At 42.5% G+C, this 21,116-nt stretch overlaps 1 long non-coding RNA gene across 2 annotated transcripts in view; it reads left to right on the top strand.

Moving 5' to 3' along the window:
- Nucleotides 1–21,116, top strand: part of LOC128775059 (uncharacterized) — a 75,989-nt gene that overhangs the window by 21,382 nt on the left and 33,491 nt on the right. The window contains exons 4-5 of one of the 2 annotated variants that reach the window (XR_008419664.1): nucleotides 3,483–3,575; nucleotides 4,369–4,471. This is a non-coding gene — a long non-coding RNA (uncharacterized LOC128775059). The remainder of the gene's footprint in view (nucleotides 1–3,482; nucleotides 3,576–4,368; nucleotides 4,472–21,116) is intronic. The other variant, XR_008419665.1, reaches the window with a different exon arrangement.

The following is a 21,116-nucleotide window of genomic DNA, read 5'->3' as shown; positions in this document are numbered from 1 at the left end:
ACAAGTAGTCCTGGGGAGCACCTGGGTGGCTCAGTCAGTTGAGCATCTGATTTTGGCTCAGATCATGATCTCACAGTTTGTGGGTTCAAGCCCCACATCTGGTTTTGTGCTGACAGTGCGGAGCCTGCTTTGGATTCTCTGTCTCCCTCTTTCTCTGTCCCTACCCCACTCACTCACTCTCTCAAAAATAAATAAACATTAAAAATTTTTTTGAAGAAGGGGCACCTGGGTAGCTCAGTAGGTTAAGCATCTGACTTTGGCTCAGGTCATGATTTCACGGTTTGTGAGCTTGAGTCCCACTTCGGGTGAGCCCTACTTCTCTCTCTCCCTCTCTCTCTCTCTCTGCCCCTCATGGGATTCAATCTCCCTCTCCCTCTCTCTCTGCCCCTTGCTCACTTGTGCTCTTTCTCTCTCAAAAAATTAAAAAAAATAAAATGTAAAAACACTATAAGTAGTCCTGGGAAAACTAGATTATTCACATGTAAAAGAATTGCCTTATATGATGTACACAATTTAACACAAAATGGATCAAAGACTTAAGAGACCCCAGAGACTGAACTTTAGAGACCTGTGAGCTAGGGGCACCTGGGTGGTGCAGTTGGTTGTGTCCAACTCTTGATTTTGGCTCAGGTCGTGATCTCATGGTTTGTGGGTTCAAGCCCCGCGTTGGGTGTGTGCTGTTGGGATTCTCTCTCTCACTCTCTCTCTCTGTCCCTCCCCTGCTCTCTCTCTCTCTCAAAATAAATAAACATTAAAAAAAAAAAAAAAGACCTAAGAGCTAAAACTATAAAACTCGTAGAAGGAAACATAGGGAAAAGCCTCAGAACAGTATATTTGTCAGTGATTTTTTTGACTCTGACACTAAAAGTACAGGAAACAATAGTAAAAATTGATCAATTGGACTATATAAAAATCAAGAATTTCTTTTTTAATTTTTTTTTTCAACGTTTTTTTAATTTTATTTTTGGGACAGAGAGAGACAGATCATGAACTGGGGAGGGGCAGAGAGAGAGGGAGACACAGAATTGGAAACAGGCTCCAGGCTCTGAGCCATCAGCCCAGAGCCTGACGCGGGGCTCGAACTCACGGACCGCGAGATCGTGACCTGGCTGAAGTCGGACGCTTAACCGACTGCGCCACCCAGGCGCCCCATAAAAATCAAGAATTTCTGTTTACCAAAGGACACAATCAACAGTGAAAAGGCAGGCAGCCCACATGGGCACTTGGCTGGCTTAGTCGGTAGGGCACGTGGCTCTTAATCTCGAGGCTGTGAGTTTGAGCCCCATGTTGGGTGTAGAGTTTACTTAAGAAAAAAAAAAAGCAGCCTACAGAATGGGAGAAAATATTTTCAAATCCTGTATCTGATAAAGGGTTAACAACCAGTATATATAAAGAACTTGTAGGGGCACCTGGGTGGCTTGGTCGGTTGAGCGTCCGACTTCAGCTCAGGTCATGATCTCACGGTCCGTGAGTTCGAGCCCCGCGTCGGGCTCTGGGCTGACCCCTCAGAGCCTGGAGCCTGTTTCGGATTCTGTGTCTCCCTCTCTCTCTGCCCCTCCCCTGTTCATGCTCTGTCTCTCTCTGTCTCAAAAATAAATAAACGTTAAAAAAAAAAATTAAAAAAAAAAAAAGAACTTGTACACTCAAATGAAACAAAACCCAAATAACCCAATTGAAAAATGGGCAAAGTACTTGAATAGCTATTTCTCCAAAGAAGATATACAGATGGCCAACAAGCACGTGAAAAGAGGCTCAACATCACTCATCATCACTCAGGGAAATGCGAGTCAGAACCACAACAGAAAATAACAAGTGTTGACAAGGATATGGAGAAATTGGAGTCCTTTTGTATTGCTGCTGGGAATGCAAAAAATTATGCAGCTGCTGCAGAAAACGGTATGGTGGTTCCTCAAAAAAACTAAAAATGGAAAAAATCCAGAAATTCTACTTCTAAGTATATATCCAGGAGAATTGAAAGCAGGGTCGTAAAGATATGTATACGTATGTATACATATCCGTGTGTGTGTGTGTGTATATATATATATTATATATAATATATATATTAAAAATGTTTTTATTTATTTTTGAAACAGAGACAGAGCATGAGCAGGGGAGGGGCAGAGAGAGAGGGAGACACAGAATCTGAAGGAGGCTCCAGGCTCTCAGCTGTCGGCACAGAGCCCGACATGGGGCTCGAACTCATGGAGTGTGAGATCATGACCTGAGCTGAAGTCGGATGCTTAACCGACTGAGCCACCCAGGCGCCCCTATATTTATATATATTTTTAAGAACTTATTTTTGTGGGGCACCTGGGTGACTCAGTCCATTAAGTGTCTGACTTTTGATTTTGGCTCAGGTCATGATCTCACGGTTTGTTAGATCGAGCCCTGTGTTAGGCTCTGTGCTGACAGTGTGGAACCTGCTTGGGATTCTCTCTCTCTCTCCCTCTCTTTTTGCCCCTCCCCTGCTTGCTCTCAAAATAAATAAACTGTAAAGCAAAATTATTTTTGAGTAATCTCTACACCCTGTGTGGTGCTTGGACTCACAATCCTGAGATCAAGAATTGCACACTCTTTTGTGTGTGTGTGTGTGTGTGTGTGTAGAGAGAGAGAAAGCAACAGAGCACAAGCGGGGAGAGGCAGAAAGGGAGACATAGAATCTGAAGCAGGCTCCAGGTTCTGAGCTGCCAGCACAGAGCCCAACCTGGGGCTCAAGCTCACAAACTGTGAGGTCATGACCTGAGCCAAAGTCAGGCGTTTAACCCACTGAGCCACCCAGGTGCCCCGCACAGTCTTCCAACTGAGCCATCCAGGTGCCCCCTGATGAGAGATTTATACACCCATATTTATAGCAGCATCATTCTCAGTAGCCCAAAGTAGAAACACCCAAATGTCCATTGACAGATGAATAAATTAAAAAATATGTGTATATGATGTGTCTGTATATATAACATTCCCACATGTGTATATATACACGTTTATATATGTCTATCATACATATCTTACATATATATGTAAATGTGTGTGTGTGTGTGTATATATATATATATATATATATATATATATGCAGAAGAATATTATTCAGCCTTAAAAAGGAAGGAAATTTTAACACATGCTACACTATGCATTAATCTTGAGGACATTTGAGTAAATAAGCCGGTCAGGAAAAGACAAACTGTATTATTCCATTTATATGTGGTACCTGGAGTAGTCAACACATAGAGACAGAAATTAGGCTGTTGCCAGGGGCTGGTGGGAGTTGGGATGGGTTCGGGTTTAGTGGGTACAGAGTTGCAGATTTGCAGGATGAAATAAGTCCTGGGCATGGTTGCAAGATGATATGAATCTATCTAACACGACTGAACTACCCACGTGAAAATGGTTAAATGTTTAATTTTACCATATCCTGCCATGATTAAAAAAAATCTTTGGGAGAGAAAAAACACTAATTTCAGTTTCCTGTTTTTGATGATTATCAACAGTGCTGCTACAAACATTCTTGTACAGGTTTATGTGAACGGAAGTTGTTCTCTCTCTAGGATAAATATCTAGGAGTACGATTGCTGAGTTATAAGGTGAGTAAGGGTATGTTTAACTCTATTTTTTTTGCCCCCCAACTCTGTTTTTTAATTTAAATTTTATTTTTTTTAAGAGAGAGAGAGCAGGGGAGAGGGACAGAGAGAGAGAGAGAGAGAAAGAATCCCAAGCAGCCTCCCTGCTCAGTGTGGAGCCCAAAGGAGGGCTGCATCCCATGACCCTGGTATCATGACCTGAGCCGAAATCAGGATTCCGATGCTTAACTGATTGAGTCACCCAGGAGCCCTATTTTTATTTATTTTAATTTATTATTAAAAAAAAATTTTTTTTTAACGTTTATTTATTTTTGAGACAGAGAGAGACAGAGCATGAATGGGGGAGGGTCAGAGGGAGGGAGATACAGAATCCAAAACAGGCTCCAGGCTCTGAGCTGTCAGCACAGAGCCCGACGCGGGGCTTGAACTCACGGACCGTGAGATCATGACCTGAGCCGAAGTCGGCCGCTTAACCGACTGAGCCACCCAGGCGCCCCTTAATTTTATTATTATTATTTTAAAAATATGTGCTGTATTTTCTTTCTTTCTTTTTTTTAAAAGTCTATTTCTTTATTTTGAGAGAGTGAATATGTGTAGGAGGGGCAGAGAGAGAGGGAGAGAGAGAGAGAGACAGAGAGAGAGAATCCCAAGCAGGCTCTGCACTGTCAGTGCCAGGTGCCTGATGCAGAGCTCAAACTCCCGAACTGTGAGATCATGACCTGAGCCATGATCGAGGGTTAGACACTTAACCAACTGAGCTGCCCAGATGCCCCTATTTTTTATTTTTTTTAAGTAGACTTCATGCTCAGTGTGGAGCTCAACCATCAACTCTGAGATCAAAAACTGAGCTGAGATCAAGAGTTGGACGCTTAACTGACTGAGCCACCGGGGCTCCTTGGGTATGTTTAACTTTATAAGAAACTGCCAAACTGTTTCACAGTGGTTGTACATTTGCATCCCCTAAGCATGAAAGTCCCTCATTCACATTCTCACCAGGACCCTATGGCCAGGGTCCCCTGCCCCCTCCATTCTAATAGGTGTGTTGTGATATCTCACTGTGGTTTTAATTTTCATTTCCCTAATGTCTAATAATGAGTCTCTTTTCCCCATGTTTATTTGCCATTTGTATGTCTTTTTTTGGCAAAGTGTCCAGATGTTTTGCTCATTTTGAAAAATTGGGTTTGGTTTGTCTTGTTGAGTTTTGAGATAGAAGTCCTTTATATGTTTTGGATACTAGGTTTGTTTTTTTTTTAAATTGAGATATAATTGACATAGAACATTATACGTTCAACATAATGTGTACAACATAATGATTTGATATAATTTATATATGGTGAAATAGTGAGAAATCATCACAATAAGTTGAGTTAATGTTCATTACCACACACAGTTACAATTGTTTTTCTTGCGATAAGAATTTTTAAGGTCTACAGTCTTAGGAATTTTTAAATAGGCAATATATTATTATTTTTTAATTTTTATTATTTAAAGTTTTTATTGAAGTAATCTCTGTGCCCACCGTGGGGCTTGAACTCATGACCCCGAGATCCAGATCAAGAGTCGCACGTTCTTCCAACTAAGCCAGCCAGGCGCCCCTTCAATACAGTATTATTAACTATAGTCACCATGCTGTGTGTTACATCCCCAGGACTTTAAAACTTCATAACTGGAAGTTTGTACCTTCTGACCCCCGTTACTCATTTTGCCTACACCCCCACCAACTCTATTAACCACCACTTTATTCTCTGTATCTGTGAGTTCAAGGTTTTTGTTTGTTTTTTTTAGGTTCCACACATAAGTGAGATCATATGGTATTTATCTTTTCCTATCTGACTTCTTGCACATAGTATAAGGCCCTCAAGTTCTATCCAGGTCGTTGCAAATGGCAGGACTTCCTACTTTTTTATGCCTGAGTAAAATTCCATTGTGTGTGTGTGCGTGTAGGTATGTATACGGGTGGCTCAGTCGGTTGAGTGACTCTTAATGTCAGCTCAGGTCATGAGCTCACAGTTGGTGAAATTGAGCCCTGAGACGGGCTCTGTGCTGATAGCGTGGAGCCTGCATGGGATCCTGTCTCTCCCTCTCTCCCTCTCTCTCTCTGCCCCTCCCCCGCTTGCTTGTGTGCTCTCTCACTCAAAATAAAGTGGAATTGCTGGGTCATATGATAGTTCTATTTTTAGTTATTTCATAAAGTTTCCCAGAGTGGTGGTACCAGTTTACATTCCCGCCCACAGGACACAAAAGTGGTCTTCTTCCTCCACATCCTCACGAATACTTGGTATTTCTTGTCTTTTTGATGGAAGCTATTCTAACAGGTGTGAGGGGATATCTCATTGTGGTTTTGACTCGCCATCTGTATGTATTTTTTGGGAAAATGTCTGTTTAGATGCTTTGCCCGTTTTTATTCAGCTTTTTAAAAATGTAGTTGTATGAGTTGTTCATCTGTTTTGGATAATAACCCCTTATCGGACATAGGATTTGCAAATAATGTCTTCCATTTAGTAGGTTGCTTTTAAAAAAAGTTTTTTGGGGGCACCTGGGTGGTTCAGTTGGTTAAACATCTGACTTTGGTTCAGGTCATGATCTCACGGTTCACAGGTTCGAGCCCCGCGTCGGGCTCTGTGCTGACAGTTCAGAGCCTGGAGCCTTCTTTGGATTCTGTCTCCCTCTCTCTCTGCCCTTCCCCCACTCACTCTGTCTCTCTCTTTCTCAAAAATAAACATTAAAACATTAAAATTTTTTTTTTAAATACCTATTTATTTATTTCCAGAGAGAGCCAGGGAGGGGCAGAGAGAGAGAGGGAGAGAGAGAAGCCCAAGTCGGCTCCACACTTAGTGTGGAGCCCGATGCGGGGCTTGATCTCATGAACCACAAGATCATGACCTGAGCCAAAGTCAAGAGTCAGCCACTTAACTAAGCTACCCAGGGGCCCCTGCTTTTTGAAAGTAAATCCTATGCCCAATGTGGGGCCCAAACTTATGACTCCAAGATCCAGCCTCACATGTTCTACCAAGTAGGCCAGCCAGTTGCCCCATAAGTTGCTTTTTCATTTTGTTGATGATTTCCTTTGCCGTGCAGAAACTTTTCACTTGGATGTAGTACATTTATTTACTTTTTAAAAAATATTTATTTATTTTTGAGAGCATGCGAGTGAGCAGGGGAGGAGCAGAGACAGAGGGAGACAGAGGATCCAAAGTAGGCTTTGCACTGACAGCACAGAGCCCAGTGTGGGGCTTGAACCCATGAACTGCAAGATCATGACCTGAACCAAAGTCGGACGCTTAACTGACTGAGCCACCCAGGTGCTCCAAGTTTACTTTTGTTCTTGTTGCCTTTAATTTCTCGGATACCAGTTTTTGTTATAAATGTCATTTCCAGATATTTTCTCCCAGTCTGTGGTTTGTCTTTTTATTCTTTTTGCAAAGTGAAATCTTGATTAAGTCCACTTTATCATTGTTTATAGAGTCCTATGTAAGAGTTCTTTGACTGACCCATGTTTAGTTTTGTTTCTGTCCTATGTTTAGTTTTATTTATTTCTTAATTAAAAAAAATTTTTTTTTTTAACCTTTATTTATTTTTGAGACAGAGAGAGACAGAGCATCAACTGGGGAGGGTCAGAGAGAGAGGGAGACACAGAATCCGAAACAGGCTCCAGGCTCTGAGCTGTCAGCACAGAGCCCGACGCGGGGCTGGAACTCACGGACCGTGAGATCATGACCTGAGCCGAAGCCGGCCACTTAACCGACTGAGCCACCCAGGCGCCCTTATTTCTTAATTTTTTAAAACGTTTATTCATTTTTTGAGAGACAGAGCATGAGCAAGGGAGGGGCAGAGAGAGAGGGAGATACAGAATCTGAAGCAGCCTCCAGGCTCTGAGCTGTCAGCAGCGAGCCCGATGAGCAGCTCGAACGCACGAGCTGTGAGATCATGACCTGAGCTGAAATTGGACACTTAACTGACTGAACCACCCAGGTGCCCTATAGTTTTATTTTTTGCATTTACGTCTATGATCCACTTTGAGTTAATTCTTGTGGTTGATGTGAGGTGTAGGTTGAGGTTGTTTGCATGTGGGTATCCAGATATTTCAGTACAACTTGTGGAAAAAAAAGTATACTTTGTCCTCTGAGTTACCCTTTGTGAAAAATCAATTGACCATATTTGTGTGGATCTATTTCTGGACTCTCTATTCTGTTCCTTTGATCTGTGTGTCTGTTCTTTCTCCAGAAGCATGCCGTCTTGATTACTGAAGCTTTATAGTAAGTCTTAACATCAGGTGGCATTAGTTCTGACATTTTGTTTTTCTCTTTCAAAATTGTTGGCTCCTCTAGTTCCACATATAATTTAAATCTTTAAAAAAATTTTTTAATGTTTATTTTTTGAGAGAGAGGCAGAGTGTGCGCAGGGGAGGGGCAGAGATAGAGGGAGGGAGACACAGAATCCAAAGCAGGCTCCAGGCTCTGAGCTGTCAGCACAGAGCCTGACGTGGGGCTCGAACTCACAGACCGCAAGATCATGACCTTAGCTGAAGTCGGATGCTCAACCGACTGAGCCACCCACGCTGCTTTTTTTTTTTCTTTTTCTTTTTTTAATGTTTACTTTCCACATATACTTTAGAATCAGCTTGTCTGTATCTACGGAAAGCAGTGCTGGAATAATCATTGGGAATGTGTTCAATCCACAGATCAGTTTGGAGTGAATTGACACCATTACTGCGCTGCGTCTTCCAATCCGTAAGCATGACATCTCTCTCCATTTGTTTAGGTTTTCTTTGATTTCTCTCACTGATGTTTTGTACTGGTGGCGCAGAGATCCTGCACACAGTTTATTAGATTTCTATCTAGATCTTTCTCCTCCTCCCCCTCCTCCTCCTCTTTCTTTTGGAGATATTATAAATGGTACTAGAAAAGATATTGTAGCTGTAAGATTGACTGCCACTTGAACTAATGTAACGATGTATATTAATTATACTTTATTTTTTATTTTTTATTATTTTTTTAACGTTTATTTATTTTTGAGACAGAGAGAGACGGAGCATGAATGGGGGAGGGTCAGAGAGAGGGAGACAGAATCTGAAACAGGCTCCGGGCTCTGAGCTGTCAGCACAGGGGCCCGATGCGGGGCTCGAACTCACGGACCGCGAGATCGTGACCTGAGCCGAAGTCGGCGCTCAACCGACTGAGCCACCCAGGCGCCCCTATTAATTATACTTTAATAAGGAAATAGTTTGATTGCCAGTTCCAGTATGGGTCTGTGTGCCTGTTTCTGTTGCCTGGCAGTCCTTTGCGGAGTGGATCACATTTTCCGATTTTTTGTATGTCTCTTTAATTATTTAATTACATTTATTTAATTTTACATTTACATTTACATTTAATTACATTTATTTATGTATTTAATTATCTACTGGTCATTACGGATGACAGGTCATAGTGACTCCGGATGGGTGGTTGAATTCCTGGCGGGCCACTTTGATCTTGTGGCTTGTTTTTAGGGTTGACTGGGGCAGCCTATCATAGTTTTACCTTTAACGGCAGGATCAATCCCTTAGTCCTTGAGATGTTTTTACCCCTCCAGTGCAGCTCTTTTGGGGTGTCAGTAGAAAGCCAAGGTGTTTACTGAGCTGGCAGGGCTCCCATTCCAAACTGGTGTTCCCCTGCAGGGGGTGGCTGCTAAAACCTCTGTTTGGCCTTCCAGCCTCCCCCTGGGCATCTGGGGGTCTCACCAGTGAGTGTGTCGGGGCTCAGGAGTCACCCCGTGGCTGGAAGGGAGCCATTCCCAGACTCTGGGGCTCCTTCTGTGGCTCCCTCCTCCCAGCAGGGCATCCCCAGAGCTTGGTTGCCTTCCCCATCCCTTCTACCATTTTCTTATCATCCCCCGAAAACCTCTTTCCTGGGACTCAACAGACGCTTAAGCAGTAATACCGTAGCAGTGGAGACGCAGATACACGATTTCTTCCGTGACCTCGTCCTGCAGTGAGCGGGCCACAGCGGTCGGATGTGTGCGGCTAGCTACGTTCCCGTTCTTCCCCGACGGACGCCGCCCGCAGCAAGTCCGACTGATCTGTGGGCTTCCTCCTGCTTCCTGAGCTCTGTTTCTCCCCCATGGTCTTCTATTCCAGGCCAGCTTACTATCCCAGCACTCAGCAGGAGGAGTTGAGTTCACATTCCCGAACTGATTTTCTCCCCAGGGGAGCATTACTGTACCTCCTTGTTCATGTAATAACTTTGCCTACAGAGGCACAGATTAAAATCCCATCTGCTCTAAACCCGAGAGGGCCGTGTGCCTCCGTCGTCCCTAAGCATGTGCTTTATGTGGTCCTCGCGTGTGCACAATCCCCGTTGCCAGCAGAGTGATGCCTCCGCCAGCTGGGGCCCTCCCTGTGTACAGGTGGACATACCGGCAGGCCCGCCACCAGCTCCCTGGCTTCCAGACAGCCCTGACATCCTGTACCTAGCAGGAAAGGAGAAGCGAATGGGAATTTTATGAGATACTGTCTTCTCTACTGTTATTCGTCTGAGAGGCGAGCTTCCCGTTCTGGGTGAGGGCACTGTGGTACAGAGGAATTTGTGTCATTCTATCACTGATTCTCTGCATGGCTTTGGGCACGTTCTTCAATCTTCCGGAGTCTCACTTTTCTCACGTGTCAAGCTGGAGTCACAGTAGCACTTATGTCACTAGGGTTTGGGGAGTATTTTTTAAAAAAAATTTAAGTTTCTTTATTTTGAGAGAGAGAGCATGGGAGTGAGCAGGGGAGGGGCGGAGGGGTAGAGAGAGAGTGGGGGAGAAGAGGAGAGAATCCCAAGCAGGCTCCGCACCATCAGCACAGAGCCCTACGTGGGGCTCGAACCCACGAACCGCGAGATCATGACCTGAGCTGAAACCAAGAGTTGGGTGCTTAACTGACTGAGCCACCCAGGCGTCCCATGGTTTTGGGAGTATTAATGGAGGTTAGCAGTGCCTGGCAGGTCACAACTTCTCAGGAACTTTGAGCTATAATCTTTATCATTGGCGAAAATCACAGAGCCCAGTGGGTAGTAAGTAGAACCGGGACTTAATCCAGTCAACAGGATTGAAACAAACAATAAACAGGAAACATTTCAGTGACAGGGTTCTGGGGAGCTTGAACACGGGGCAATGTGCTGGGGGGCAAGAGTGTGCCTTCTGCAGCCTGAGTCAGAGAGCCTCGCTGGGCAGGTGAGACTTTAGCTGAGAGCTGATGACCAGGCGGAGCTTGTCACGAGACGGTCCTGGGCGAGGCAGGGCCAGTTTGTACACGCCTTGGCGTGGGTTAGCATGGTGAGCCCGGAAGACAGGCCAGCCTGGCGCAGGGTGACCAGGAATGTGGCAGCGTGTGTAGGGGGAACAGTGTGTGACCAGAGCTCAAGTGTGCTGTGAGAGTAAGGGTCTCTGTGAGTTGAAAGGAAAGGAGTCTGTGTGGGCCCGTGCTCAGGGCAGCTTTCTGGGAGAGGAGGGCCTCAAACCAGCACTGGGTGCTTCCTGCGCACCCTGGCTCTGTGCTAAGTGCCATGTACGGTTAACTGGAAACGAGACTGGCGGAAAAGCTGGGGAGTTCCCTGGGAAAGATCAGCTGGTCCTAGACAAATGGGCATCTCGCTAGCCAGCCAGCTGTAGTTGTCGGCCGGGATCTCCTGCAGGCTCAGAAACCCAGCTCAGCTCTGGGAGCGCACCTCCTGTCCTCAGAGCCCCCTCCCCCCCCCCCCCCCCCCACGTGACCAGCAAGGGTGCAGAGGCCGCCAGAACAAGCACTAGGTTGTAGACTTACATGGAGAAACTGGGGAGAAATTGGGAGCTGATCAAGCACGCTCTTCTGGGAGATGGGCCAAGTGGGACACCTGATTATCATTAGGCCGTTGCTGGGGGATGTGGGATTTGTGCAGGGGGAATTGGTTAGCAATGCGTGTCCTTGAGCTCTGTGAGCCTGAAGACTTGTGGGCATGTCTGGGCTGACCCTTTGCCAGGGCTGGGATGTGTATATGAGGTGACTGCCCTTTGGTGATGGAGCAGGGTGCGTGTGTCTGACCATCCTTTTTCCTTATTGCCATTGTTGTCTGGCCCTTCTTCTGGTGTGTTAACATCAGTCATGGACGTCAGTGTAGACTTGGGACCTGCTTTTTTTCTTGTGGTGACCTTGAAGTGTTGAGCTCATCCATTAGGGGACCTTCCATTTCACGTTTCCATTGTCTCCCCTGAGTGGTTGGGAGAACCCTAATATTTCCCTTGCGTACCGATACAAAGACCTCACAAGAACCCCGGTTTATTCACTGGTTCAATGAGGATTATCATCCCCACTTCAGGGGCAGTTAGGGCTGTGCTGTGTGACACAGCAGCCACTAGCCACGTATGACTATCTAAGTTTAAATTAATTACAATTAAATAAAAAATCAGTTCCCTAGTTGCATCAGCCACCTTTCAACTGCTCAGTAGCCACCTGTGGCTGGTGGCTCTGTACTGGACAATGAAGAGCTAGAACATTTCCACCATCACACGTGTCCTCTCTGGAGAGTTCAGTGACACGATGAATATAAAGCATAGTGCATGGTGCCAAGTTCAAGTGGTTGTTGGGATTGGTGGCCTGGTGCTGGGGCAGGGGGGAGGCTAGAGAAGGTGTGGCCCCTGGCCAGGAGGTTTGTCTAGATGAGATAAGATGGGACATGTCTATGAGTCAACTCATGATAAACTCTTAGCAGACTGGAGGGGCCTATGTGAGCTGAAAAATTCCTTCTAGGCTCACTGAATCTTGAAGAGAGCCAAGAAGGGCTAAGAATGTGTGCTGAGGGTTGGGGTAGGGGTAGGCTCCATGGGGACACTGAACCTTGAGCTGGGCCTTGCTTCACTCCCTTGAGAAGGAAACAATCCAGACTTGTCTTTGCACCGCCTCCTCTTCCTTTGTTGCTCCTTATGACTTCAGGATTTTTTCCTAGAACTCATCAGTTGCAAGGAAAAATTAGGGTTCAAAGTTCTGAACTCCCCCCCTCCCCCCCCTCCCCCCCCACTGCGGGCTGCCCTCATTGATGTTCTCTGCACTCCTGCCAGCTGGGGGGAGGAGGAAGAAACAGCGATGATCTAAAGAGCATCAGGGGTCTCTAGAACTGCTTGTGCAGTAAGTCTCCTGTTTCCATGACAACTGCTTGACCAGGCCAACACTTCGTGATGGCTTGTACGAGAATTTTCCGTTTTTCATAAAATATAACAGGAAGGAAAAGAAAATCACAGGAATATTTAGAAGGAATGAATCGAAGATGGATGTGAACGTGTGCATATGGATGCATCATATGACAAAGTAGAAACCATTGGGCCAAAGAGCTTCCTTTTTTATTCATTTAGTCGTCCGTCCATCCATCCATCCATCCATCAATCGGTCCAACATTTATTGAGCCGCTGCTCTGTGCTGAGCACTGTGCTGTGTGCCCTAGGCCCGGAGACAAAGATGAATGACAGTATCTCGGAGGTCAGTCTGGTGGGAGACACACTCAAATGGAGAAAGTTATGATACAGTGTCATATGTGCTCATATGCTGGAGTCTAGGCAGAAATGGGGTTCTTTAGGGACATGGAGGGAGAGCCAGAGAATATTCATGGAGCAGGAATATGGAGCTGGGTCCTGCAGGATGAGTGGGAATTCCAGAGGAAACATCATGAGCCCAGGGAAGAGAGGACACGTCCAGAGCACGTTTTGATGAGAAATAATGTGACACCCTGCATGTCGGAGTTGTCACAACATGGTGTTGGAAGGTGGCGACATCGGAGAAGGGAGCGAGACTGGATTGTGAGTGTCATACGAATTTGGAATTTGGAACCAGACCTATGGATAATTTATGTTCTAGAAAGTCTTTAGTCAAGAGGATGACACAGGTAATCTGGCTGTGGTTAGGGGGATGCATTTAGGGAGAAAAGCCAGACATTGGGAGACCAGTTTGGAAGCTACTGTGATAGATTAGGAAAGAGTCTCTGAGGGCCTGACATATGCCAGTGGGGGTGGCCAAAAGGAAACAAGTTCTTGAATAACTTAGAGGATAGAGTAGCCAAGACTTGCACTGGATGGAAAATGAATAGGATGGAGGAACCAGGAAGACTCCATAGTTTCTTACTTGAGCTGGGGTTCAGTGGTCATTAAAGAGACACCGAAGTGTTTGGTGATGAGCCCAGTATAGGGCATGTGAAGTTGGAGGTGTCTAGTATATTCAAGGTGGAACTGTTTCCCTTGCCTTTGGGGAAAATGTGGGCCAGCGGCTTAGGGGGCAGATCTGGGCCCCAAATAGAGGTTATCAATTAATGTAAAACTTTGGGAGTAGGGGAGGTCAGCCAGGAAAGTGTGTAGAGAGAGCAGCAGAAATCTGAGAAAAAACAATACTCGAGAAATTGGCCAAAATTGTGAAACCTGTTTGGGAAAGGTTTAAGGTGTGTGGTTGGAGAAGGAGGAAGAAAATCAAGACAGATGATATTCAGGAAGTCAAAGACGGTGTTTTAGAAGCAAGGAGTGGGAAGAGCATCACATCTTGCAGAAAGATGTGAAGAAATTAGGAAAAAAGTTAAATGTCTTTTAAATCAACTTTATTTCGATAGGACATATATATTATTAAGTGCATCCATTTTTTTTTTTTTAAGTAGGCTCCACATGCAACATGGAGCTTGAACTCGTGACCCTGAGATCAAGAGTCACACACTCTACCAACTGAGCCAGCCAGGTCCCCCTAAAATGCATCCATTTTGAGGGTACAGTTTGACATGTAGCCACCAACCACCACAAAGAAGAGTTCTCACTTCTCACCTTGGCAGTCATTCCCACTCTCCCCCCAGTATCCTGGCCCTAGGCAACCACCATTTTGGTTTTTGCTACTGATAGATTAGCTTTGCCTTTTCTAGAATTCCACACACATGGAGTCATATAGTATATACTTTTATATCTGGCTTTTTCCACCCAGCATAAAGTTTTTGAGATTCATCCATGGTTTTTTTTTTTGCACGTATTAGGTTATTTCTTTTCATTGCTGAGTAGTATTCCAGGGTATGGATATCTTTTTGCCTGGTGATGGACATTTAGGTTGTTTCCACTTTAGGGCTGTTGGAAACAAAGCTGCAGTGAACAGGCATACACAATGGACAGACGTGTGGGGTAAGTACCTCTGAGTAGAATTTCTGGGTTTCATGGTAAGGGTATCATCTACTTTATAAAAAACCATCATACTATTTTCCAAAGTTTGGTGTTTTACATGCCAAACAGAAATTTAGTTGCGCTTGCATTTGGTATTGACCTTCTTTTTAATTGGAGCCCTTTTAGTGGGCGTATATCTCATTGTCATTTTAATTTGCATTCCCCTGAAGATGAATGCTGGTAAGCACTTTTCTTTCTTTCTTTTTAAGTTCATTTATTTTGAAAGAGAGCACGTGTGCATGCGCATGCAAGAGTGGGAGGAGCAGAGGAAGACCGTGCAGAGCCTGCTTGGGATTCTCTCTCCCCCTCTGTCTGCCCCTCCTCCTGCTCATTGTCTGTCCCTCTCTCTTTCTCTCTCTCTCTCTCTCAAAATAAATAAAGTCTGAGTTAATATTTTGTAGTTTGGTGTATAGATCAAAGGGGTTTTTGTTGTTTTGTTGATCTCTGTCTGTTGTTCCACTTATTCTAAAGATTATTCTGTCACTGTTGAATTACCTTGACGCCTTTGTTGCACATGAGTTGTCCATGAATGTGTGGTTCTCTTTTTGGACTGTATTCTGTTCCGTTGATCTGCCTGTTCATGCTTATGATAATGTCTTACTCTTTTGATTATTGTAACTTACGGTATGTCTTTATCAGGTAGAAGTCCTTGAACTTAGTCTTTCCTTCTCAAGATTGTTTGCTATTAAAATTTCAAAATTGGCTATCGTATCCTTTGCATCTCCATATACATTTTATAATCAGCCTATCAATTAAAAAACAACCCTGGGATTTTTACTGTGATTGCACTAAATCTATAATTCACGTGGGGGAAAGTATCATCTTAATAATATCGGATGGATATATTGGATAATATGGAGCATGGTATGTCACTCCATTTACTTAGGCTTTTAAAATTTCTTTTACTAGTGCTTAGTATTTTTCATTGTACAGCCATTTTACATGTTTTGTTAGATTTATTCTGAAGTACTTCATATTTTAATGCCATTATAAATATGAGTATTAAAAAAAATAGTTTCCTGGGTGTCTGTTTCCAGGAAGATGGAGTAGACCTAGTTTTCCTTATTTTCCCTGCTAAGTACAGCTTAGAAAGCCCTGGGCATTCTATATACGGAGACTATACACTGAACAAACAAGAAAATTCTGAAAGGTGGAGAGAAGGTGGACCAGATAGGGATGTTTGGACACAAAGAATGACATGGCGGTGAGTTCCTGAATTTCCTTTTGCCTGACGCTTCCCAGACTGGATCTGGAGAAGCCTGGAACCTGGAACCATCAACAGACACAGACAGAAACAAATCCTCAAGTCAAAGGCCCAGGAAATGGGAAGCCTAGCAAGACAGGAATGAAGAGGAAATCCAGGCATTCTCAGATGAAGACTAAGAGAGTTTGTCTCCAGCAGCCCTAACCTAAAAGAATGACTAAAACAAGTTGTCTAAACAGAAAGGAAATAAAAGAAATTGAATTTTACAACATCAGAAAGGAAAAAAGAACACTGTAAGAGCAAAAATATGGGTAAATACATAGACTTCTCTTTCTGAGTTTTCTAAATTGTATTTGACAGTTGAAGCAAAACCTTTAGTATTACCTAATGTGGTCCTCAGCGTTTGTAGAAGATACTAGAATGAGGCAGGATAAAGGGGTGTGAAGATTTTAGTACTTAACTCAAACTGGTAGAATGTTTACACCAAGAGACTTTATAGGTTATGTGTAAATGATGAAATAGCTAGAGTAAACACTAAAAAACTTTACAAAGAAATGCACTAAACAACACTACACATAAATTCAAATGGAACTCTACAAATATTCAGGTAATGCACAGTAAGACAGGAAAAAGAAAACAGAAGTGAAAAGCTGAGAGAACAAACAAAAAAAAATGGCAAACTGAGGCCTTAATATACTAATAATTACATTAGTGGAAATCTTCTAAACACACCAGTTAGAAGAGACTGGCAGAATGGATTTAAAAGCATGGCCCAATTAGGGGTGCCTAGCTGGCTCGGTCCATAGAGTGTGTGACTCTTGATCTTGTGGATGTGAGTTTGAGCCCAACATTGGTTGTAGAGATTACTGAGAAATATTTTAAAAAAAATTTTTTAAAATAGGGGCACCAGGGTGGCTCAGTTGGTTAAGCATCCAACCTCAGCTCAGGTCATGATCCCATGGTTCATGGGTTTGAGCCCTGCATCAGGCTGTGTGCTGACAGCTTGGAGCCTGCTTCAGATTCTGTGTCTCCCTCTCTCTCTATGCCCCACCTCCCCTTGTGTGCTTGCTCACTCTCTTTCTCTCAAAAATAAGTAAACATTTAAAAAAATAACATAAAAACATGGCATAATTTTTAAAAATATGTCTTATTTATGTGTGTCTACATCTAGGCACTACTGGGGTAGCACAGAGTATTCTTTTTTTTTAATTTTTAAAAAATGTTTATTTATTTTTGAGAGACAGAGCACAAGCAGGGGAGGGGCAGAAAGAGAGGGAGGCACAGAATCCGAAGCAGGCTCCAGGCTCTGAGCTGTCAGCACAGAGCCCGAGGCGGGGCTTGAACTCACAAGCTGTGAGATCATGACCTGAGCTGAAGTCAGATGCCCAACTGACTGAGTCACCCAGGCACCCCAAAACATGACCTAATTATATGCTGTTTATAAGAAATACATTTTAAATATCACATAATGTTAAACATAATAATTATAGATTAAAAGTAAAATGATAGAAAAAAATATATGCGAACATTAATAAAAAGAAAGCAGGAGTGGCTATGTTAATATTAGACAAAGTTGACTTTATAACAAAGGAAATTACTAGGGACAGAGAGGGGTATTATATAATGGTGAAAGAATCAATATACCAGGAAGACAGAATCCTAAATGTTTGTGCACCAAATAACAAGATGCAAAATAGGTGAAGCGTAAACTGATAGACATCTCCACAGTTACAGTTGGGAGACTTCAACATCCTTTTCTCCCATCCAAGTACTAACCAGGCCCGACCCTGCTTAGCTTCCGAGATCAGACGAGATCGGGCGCGTTCAGGGTGGTATGGCTGTAGACAACACCCTTTTCTCAACAACTATAAACAATTAGACATAAAATCAGCAGGGATATACAATTCAATAACACCATCAACCAACAAGATCTGACGGACATTACAGATGTTCTAGAACAATCTACCCAACAACAGCGGAATACACATTCTGTTTTCAAGTGCCCATGGAACTAAGATAGATAATATTTGGGGCCATAAAGCAAATCTCAACAAGTTTGAAAGGATTGAAATCATATAAAGTAAAATCTCTGCCCACTGGAATAAATGGAACCAAACTAGAAATCAGTAACAGAAGGGTGATAAGAAAATCTCCCAACACCTGGAAATTAAACAAGACACTTCTAAATATTTCATGGCTCCAAGATGAATTCTCAAGGGAAATTAAAAAAAAAAAAAAATGAACCGAATTTAGGTGAAATACAACATATCAAAATTTGTAGGATGCAGCTAAAGCAGAATGGAGAGGGAAATTTATAGCACTTACTGTTTATATTGGGAAAGAGGAAATGTCTCAAATCAATCAATGATCTTTACCCCCACTTCAGGAAATCAGAAAGAGATTTAAAAAGCCCTAAAGCAGGGGAGCCTGGGTGGATTAGTTGGTTAAACATCTGACTTCGACTTAGGTGATGATCTTGTAGTTTGTGAGCCTGAGCCACAAACAGCTCAGAGCCTGGAACCTTTTTCATTTTCTGTGCCTCTCTCTCTCTCTCTGCCCCCCATCCCACTTGTGCTCTCTCTCTCTGTCTCTCAAAAACAAACATAGAAAATTTTTAAAAAAATTCTAAAGCCAATAGAATGAAGGAAATAATGAAGCTAAAAAATTGAGATTGAAAACAGAAAAATAGAAAAAAATCAATGAAACCAAACCTGGTTCTTTGAAAAGATCAACAAAATTGACAAACCACATTACTAAGATCAGTAATGAAATAGGGAATATCACTACAGAATCTGCAGACATTAAAAGGATAATAGAATGCCACAAAATACTCTATGCACACAGATTTGATAATTTAGGTGAAATGTATCAATTCTTTAAAAAGTATAAACTACCTCACTTCATCAAATATTAAAGTGATAATCTGAATAGCCCTAATAGCCCTATAACTATTAATGAAATTGAATTCATAAAATTTCCTGAAAAAGAAGTCTCCAGGTCCAGATGGTTTCATTGGAAAGTTCTAAAAAAATGTTTAAAGAATTAACACCAATTCTATACAATCTCTTTCAGAAAATAGAAGATGAGAGCCATTTCAGTCATTTCTCAATTCATTCTATGAAACCAGTATTGCCCTGATATTAAAACCAAAGACAGTAAAAAAATAAATAAAAAATAAATAAAAGAAAAAAAGAAAATTACAGAACAATATCTCTCATGAATATAGATTCAAAAATACTTAACAAAATAATAGCAAATAGATTTCAGAAATGTATAAGAAGAATTGTACATCACACCCAAGTGAAGTTAATTCCAGAGATCCAAGGCTAGTTCAGTATTTGAAAATAAATCCGTGTAATTTACCAAGAAATATTGTATGATCGTATGAATTGATAGAAAGAATACTTGACAAAATTCAATACATTCATGATAAAAACTCAAGAGACTAGAAATGGAGGGGACTTCTTCAACTTGCTAAAAAACATCTACAGAAAACCTACAACTGACATCATACTTAATGGAAATATTGAATACTTTTCCTCTAAGATCAGAAACAAGGCAAAAATGTCCCCTCTCACCACTGCTAGTCAACATGTACTGGCAGTTCATGCCAGTGCAATGAGGCAAGAGAAGGAAATAAAAGGGATATGGATCAGAAAGGAAGGAATAAAACATTTCTTTTTGCAGATGACATGATGGTCTATGTAGAAAATCCCGTGGCATCAACAGCAATAAAACTCAGTGGAACTAATAAATGAGTTCAGTAAGGTTATAGGATACAAGATGAACATATAGAAGTCAACTGTATTTCTGTATAACTATCAATGAGACTGAAATAAAAAAAAAACACCTATATGCCAACTAATTTGGATGTAAATTAAAAAAGAAACACTTAAAAAATGAAAATCAAAATTAAAAGTAAAAATAGCATGTATAATTACAGGGGTGCCTGGGTGGCTCAGTCAGTTGAGTGTCCAACTCTTGGTTTCGGCTCAGGTCATGATCCCAGGGTCGTAGGATCGAGACCCGTGTCAGGCTCCACGGTGTGGCGCCTCCTTGGGATTCTCTTTCTCCCTCTGCTCCTCTCCTCTGCTCATGCACTCTCAATATTTTTCTCTCTCTAAAAATAAAAATGAAGAGGCACCTGGGTAGCTCAATCAGCTGAGTGGCTGACTTCAGCTCAGGTTATGATCTCTCGGTTCGTGAGTTTGAGCCCTGCATTGGGCTCTGTGCTGACAGCTCGGAGCCTGGAGCCTGCTTTGGATTCTGTGTCTCCCTCTCCTGCTTGCACTCTGTCTCTCTCTCTCTGAAAAATAATTAAACATTAAAAAAAATTCTTAAAAAATGAGATAAACAAAGTCATCACACACACACACACACACACACACACACACAAAAGAAAAAAGAAAAAAGAAAAAAAATACTTAGGTGTAAATGTCACAAAACATGTACAGGACTTGCATGCTGAAAACTAAAAAACATTGATGAAATTAATCAAAGAGATATAAAGAAACATTCTGTGTTCCTGGACAAGAAGATACAATATAGTAAAGATGTCAGTTATCCCCCAGTTGATATATAGATTTAGCACAAGTCCTATCAAAACTCCAGCAAGATTATTTTGTATATTTTGACAAGATTATTCCACACTTTCTATGGGGGAGACAAAGGAACCAAAATAGCTAAACATTTCTGAAGAAGAAAAATGGAAGAATCGCTCCGCTTGATTTTTAGACTGGGCTGCGTTGATCAGCACTATGGTGGTATTGGCAGAGGAACGCACATACGGTTCCACGGGTCCAGAAATAGCCCCACACAAGTATGACCAATTTTTGTTCATTTGTTTGTTTTATTTTTGACAAAGGGATACTAGTCATTTGGGGGAGAAAGGATAGTTTTTGGAACCGAGGGTGCTGGAGTAACTGGATGGATATCTGTAGGCAAAAAAAACAAACAAACAACAAAAAACAACAAAGCAAGCCTCAAGCCAAACCTCTCTGTACAAAAATAAACTCAAAATGGCTCTTAGATTTACTGTGAAACATAAAACTGTAAAATTTGAGATGATAACATAAGGGACAATCTCTAAGACCTAGGGTCTGGTTGAAGAGTTCTTAGACATGATGCCAAAAGCATGATCCATAAAAGAAAAAATTGTATTACTGGACTTC

The sequence above is a fragment of the Panthera pardus genome, unplaced genomic scaffold, assembly GCF_024362965.1.
Source record: "Panthera pardus isolate Hobbes unplaced genomic scaffold, ASM2436296v1 HiC_scaffold_6, whole genome shotgun sequence".
Taxonomy (NCBI): domain Eukaryota; kingdom Metazoa; phylum Chordata; class Mammalia; order Carnivora; family Felidae; genus Panthera; species Panthera pardus.
The sequence above is the reverse complement of the archived record's forward strand: the minus strand, read 5'-3'. Positions and strand labels throughout refer to the sequence as shown.